Raw genomic sequence first — 6,000 nt, 5'->3', positions numbered from 1 at the left:
AATTCTCATGATGCTAATAGTTGTAAAATATAACTCCAAAATTATATAAATATTAAAAAATACAATGTGAATGAGTTAGAAATATGTGAATAAAAAGCTTTTTAAGATATTTGCATGTTGAGAACATTTTTTAAAGTATTTGAGAAAAATATTTTGAGTTTTATTGATTCCACAGTGTTTAAGAAACAGCTTGTGGTATTCATCATCCCCCAAAGGCAGCTTGGATCTCCCATTCCAACTTGGTAGCAGTATGTTAAAAGATAAATAGATAAAATTATTTGCCTTAATTCTAAAATAAATATTACTGAATGGCTTATGCTGGTGGCTTAAAAACTTTCAGAATCTGATCATCTTGCTAGATTTTGTCACATAAAATGTCATCACTAATTTCAAGTAGACCTCAAATTGAAATGGTCAGTTTCTGATCTGTGTTATCTGAAAAAAAAACTCAACTTTATTTTGTGACAAGAAAAAGGAAATTTGTACTACAGTAACACAGGCATATCAATGTTCATAGCAGCACAATTCACAGTAGCCAAACTATGGAACCAACCTAGATGCCCTACAATAGATAAATGGATAAAGAAATTGTGAGATATAGTGAGATATATATATACATATACATATATATATATATATATACACACACACACACACACACACACACACACACACACAATGAAGTATTACTCAGCAATAAAAGAGAATAAAATCATGACATTTGCAGGTAAATGAATAGAGTTAGAGAATATCATGCTAAGCAAAGTAAGCCAATCCCCCAAACCAAAAGCCAAATGTTTTCTCTGATAAGTGGATGCTAATCCATAATGAGGCAGGAAGGGGATGAGTGGAGAACCTTTGGATAGGGCAAAGGGGAAGGAGGAATGGGGCATGGGGGTAGGAAAGATGGTGAAATGAGATGGACAACATCATCCTATGTACATGTATGATTGCACGAAGGTGTGACCCTACTTTGTGTATAACCAGAGAAGTAAAAAATTGTGTTTTACTTGTGTATAATGAATTGAAGATCATTCTGCTGTAACGTATAACTTAACTGATTAGAACAAATAAATAAATTTTAAAAAAGAAAAAGATAATTCATTTTCTGTTTCCATACTGAATTGTCTTACTCTTGAATTACCAGAAGCCAAACCTTCTCCATGACATCTTACCACTTGGGATAATCAGGCAAATAGAAGCTATGAAGGTAAGGGACTTGGCTTTCCAAGTGCTATAATTTGGGAAATTCCCAAGACCTCCCTCAATTTCAATTGCTCTCTGGAAGAACTCACAGAACTCAGCAAAGTGGATTACTTACAGTTATGGTGTATTACAGTGAAAGGACATAGATTAAAATCGACAATAGGAAAAGGTACATAGGGCAGGCTGAGTCCAGGGAGTGCCAGGCACAGAGTCACTGGTTGTCCTTTGCCAGTGAATCTGAGCAGTCCATGCTTATTTCTCTCTGCAATGGTGTGTGACCGTATGCACAGAGTATTGGCAATAAGAAAATTCACCCAAGCCTTGGTGTCCAGGGTTTTTACTGGGAGTCAATAACATAGACATAGCTGACCACCCACATAGTTGACCTCAGTTTCTGACCCTTCCTGAAGTCAAGCTGATATCACATGACTCAAAGCCCCAACCATAAATCACATTGTTAGCACAGAGTAGATGGCACGGCCAGAAGACCCCAGGTAATACTCACTCAACAGGCCATTCTAATGGCTTAGAGGTTACCTCCCGGGAATTTGAGGCAATGGTCAAAACTTTGTTTGGTCAAGGTTAAAGCTTTATTACACATGTGTCTCCTAAATTTAAATTTTAAGTTTCTAGAAATCAGGGTCTCTACCTCATAGTTTCTACCCTATGCTTGAGATTTTCAACCAGAAACCAACCAAACTTTCTTGGCTTATGATGCCTTGATGTCTCAAGTTATTTTTCACAGAGCTCTTTAAGCCAAAAGAATTTTCTCATAGTAATCAGGTCCAAACAGCTTAGCAGTATATTTGTATAGTATTTGAAAGGATGATGTGATTCCTTCAAGAATTTTGAATATCCCATAGTAATCCTACGAGTTTACTACATTTCAGACTACTTTGGTACACAATTTGGAAACTACAGTTCTATATAATGTTTGAGTTATTATAGAATATTTTTTTTGTTTCCTTTAAAAATATTTTCTTGGGATCTAAATATATGCAGAATGCTAGGTACTGGGCTTCCATATATAGATCACACCTGCTCTGGATAGTTTGAAGTGTTTTATAGATGTTAACATAGTTAACAATAAGGAAAAAATTGGGAGTACATTATTTTCTCCTTTGAAAAAAATTAAGAAACTCAATTTTCCAGAGCTTGACACAGAATCTAATAGATATTTGAGAAAAGTTTGAATGGAAGTATAACAAGGAAGGAGGACTTATGTACCTTAATTTGTCATGAACATGCATGCAAATATCCATCTTTAATAATTAACCTATTTTTCTGTTCATTGAGTTAAAACTATTTTACTCTTTTAAAAAATCTTCTTTGGGGGCTAGGGTTGTAGCTCAGTAGAGCACTTGCATGAGGCACTGGGTTTGATCCTTAGCACCATATAAAAATAAAATAAAGGTATTGTGTCCACCTACAACTAAAATATTTTTAAAAATCTTTTTTTGTTCATGTCCATTATTATAGCAGAAATGGATAATTTGCATTGGGTGCTTAAAAGTATTAAATGATGATTAAGTTTAATTGATTACAACACAATTGTAATTAGAAGAGATAAAGAAGAAATTCAAAAGAGATGAGAAAGGGATGCTATCAGAATCCTAACCTTAGTAACAGAGAACCATTTACATACATGTTAAATTGTAAATAGAGGAGGATTGAGAGTTAATATTAGATTTATCCTTTTTTATTTTAAAAAAGTATCCACTGATTAAAATTGTCATATCATGCATAAAACAAATCTCCTTAGAATGATTCAAGTGCTATCTTATACCCACACTATTGATGGGAAAATTCATGATAAGTTTCTGGGATGATATGTATCAAAAGCCTTCCAAGTCGTCCACCGTTTTCTGCAGCAATTTAATTGTTAGGACTTTTTTCCTATTGTATATTAAGAATGTGCACAAAGGTTATGTTAGGTTAATATAAAACATTTAAATGACATGAATGTTAAACATTTTATTAAAATTATAAGTGATCTATTTTTAGAACAGTAGAATTGGTTAAATAAGTTACCACAATAGTGTATATAGTCAGTGTTATATGGTCACAATTCAGGATCATGTACGGGGATATTTGTAGTATGAAAGGGTTCAGGATATAGCACTAAGTAAGAAAAGACAGAAAAGCAGAAGAAAAAGTATTAAAATTTCATATACATTTTATACATACAGATGCAAACATAAGAATGAAACACATCAATGTATTAAGTGGTTTAGACAGTTATTTAGAGTACTGGAGAATAGGTAAAATCCTTCCCCACTCCCAACCTCCCCTTCTCCCTCCCTTCTCTTGCTGCCTCCTCTTCTTCCTCCCTCTTAGTTTCTTCTGTTTCATGAGCATTTGGACATTTGTTACTTTTAGATTCTGAACAATTAACACTTCTTTGTCAGAGTAACTTTTCCATAAATTTTGCTGTTTGGATTTTTCTTCGTGATTTGGGTGGAAAATAAAGTGAAATGGTATGTTCTCTTTTCCACTTCTTTTGGGATTCCAGGTTTTCTTCTTCCTCAGAAGAAGCCGGGGGAAAAGGAGAGGAGGACTTTTCAGAAGTAGGCCCAGAAGCCATTCTGCTCCTTTATTCCTCTTCAGAACACAGATTTCTTTTAATTAAAGCATTTCTGTTTCTTTTTGCATGTTCTGATAATTGAGGGACTGTTGTGGACAAATAAGTCAGATATTTTCTATACAATGTTTCATGGTCTTAAAATGTTGAGTATTCCTTCTCCTCAACAGTTAATAAGAAATTCATTTTAGCTTTAACATGAAAAAGTAAAATGATTCATAGCTTCTCATACGTCATATCATTTTTCTAAAAGTTAATAAAAATCTAGGCTTTTTAATTGTCTAGTTAATTTTTGCATAAAAAAATATTAAGGGGCCAAAACCAAGCTATGTTTAAAAGCCAAGATAAGAAAGGTGGCAGCAGAAAAAATAGCATTCAATAATGATCAAAAGCAATTGCCTGTCACTTCTAAAACTGACAATTCTAGATCTGAGGTAGTCTTCTGATATTGAAGTCTACATAGTTCATTGCAGATTAGGACGTGCTGAGAAACTGGTAGGGGCAGAACGTTATTGAGAGTTGCTATACTAACATTTTATAGAGCCTGCCATCAAACACATTGTTCAAGTTTTGAGAACATTAAGTTTGTGGGAGGTAAGTGGAGTTTTTACTACAGTAACTCTATCTTCAGTCAATCCTTTTTGTTTGTTTGGTATCAGGGATTGAACCCAGGGGTACTTAGCCACTGAGCAACATTCCCAGCCCTTTATTATTTTTATTTTGAGATAGGGCCTTGCTGAGGCTAGCCTCCAACTTGAGATCCTCCTGCATTGGCATTCTGGGTTGCTGGGATTACAGGTGTGCACCACAAATCCCATAAGTGCAATCATCACTGGTGCTTTGCGCATTCTAAGGAAACTGATGTTAGAACCACCTTTTTGACCTTATGTCTTTCAACTAATTTCTCCACTTTTGGGATTCTGCATGGCCCAAACTGGATGTCAGGGGTGCTGGGTCCTAAATTCAGTGCTGGGTCTACTTGAAGAGTGAAGATAGGGAACAGCATGGTTTTATTTTCACAAAGGGCATCTAAATCCTGTAGGAGAGAAGTCATGGCAATGAAAAGGGGAGTCCATTGAAACTGAAGTTATTGGCAGCATTCAGGAATCCCAACAATGACTTATAGTTGGTTACGTGTCAAGAGAAGCCACTTCCAGAGAGCTGAAACCTATGGGATAAAGAACAAAGTGGATACTGGAAGATCAAGTTCTCAGAACTCCAGTGACAAGTGTGTGTGGGAGGGAGACACAAAATTATGGGATTTTGAGCGGTTTGATTTGATTTTTACAGATGTTGGGAAACATACATTTTTGTATCTATTATTGTTACTCTGACCTTATTCTCAGCCTGTTCTCATCTGGAAAACGGATTTTTTAAAAAAATGTCCATTTGGAAAGAGCAGGGAGAGATGTTTATGACATAGCACATACAAAAGGTACACCATGTAAGTGGGCTTCTTATCCCTATGTTATGGTTTAAATGTGAGGTATCCCCCCAAAATTCATGTGGGAAATAATGCAAGAAGCTTAGATGTGAAAGGATTGGGTTATAAGAACCTAAAACTAATTAGTGCATTAACCCTCTGATAGAGATTTACTGGGTTTTAACTGCAGACAGGTAGGGTGTGGCTGAAAAAGGTAGGTCATTGGGGGCATACCCCGGGAATCTCTCGGCTTCCTGGTGCCATGTTCTGAATTGCTTCCCTTTGCTACACTCTTCTGCCCTAATGTTCTGCCTCACCTGGGACCTAGAGAGATGGAGTCAGCCATGTATGGACTGAGACCACTGAAACGGTGAGCCCCCAAATAACCTTTTTTTTTTGTTTTTTGTCTCTAAAGTTGTTCTTTTCAGATCTTTTGGTCACAGCAATGAAAAAGTTTACAAAAATAAACAATAAGCACTGGGGACTAAGGGCATGTTTCAGAGAAACACAACAGTTATGAGGCAATCATTGACCAAAGATGGAAAAAAAATTTTCATCTTCAAAATAAGAATTCGCCATTCATGTAAATGACATGGCACATGGAGTGATCAAATTTATCCCTTCCAGGTGCACCTGAGCATTGGATACATATGATGGAAATGTTCTTTGTACTGTACATTGCTTTATTAGTACTGTACAGCTAGTCACCTTGATGACATTTGCATCTAATTTGGAAAATATTTTTTAAAAAACCAATAACAACTTCAAGATAGAATAAAAAATTCTACAC

The sequence above is a fragment of the Ictidomys tridecemlineatus genome, chromosome 8 (genome assembly GCF_052094955.1).
Source record: "Ictidomys tridecemlineatus isolate mIctTri1 chromosome 8, mIctTri1.hap1, whole genome shotgun sequence".
Classification (NCBI taxonomy): domain Eukaryota; kingdom Metazoa; phylum Chordata; class Mammalia; order Rodentia; family Sciuridae; genus Ictidomys; species Ictidomys tridecemlineatus.
Note: the sequence above shows the minus strand (reverse complement) of the source record.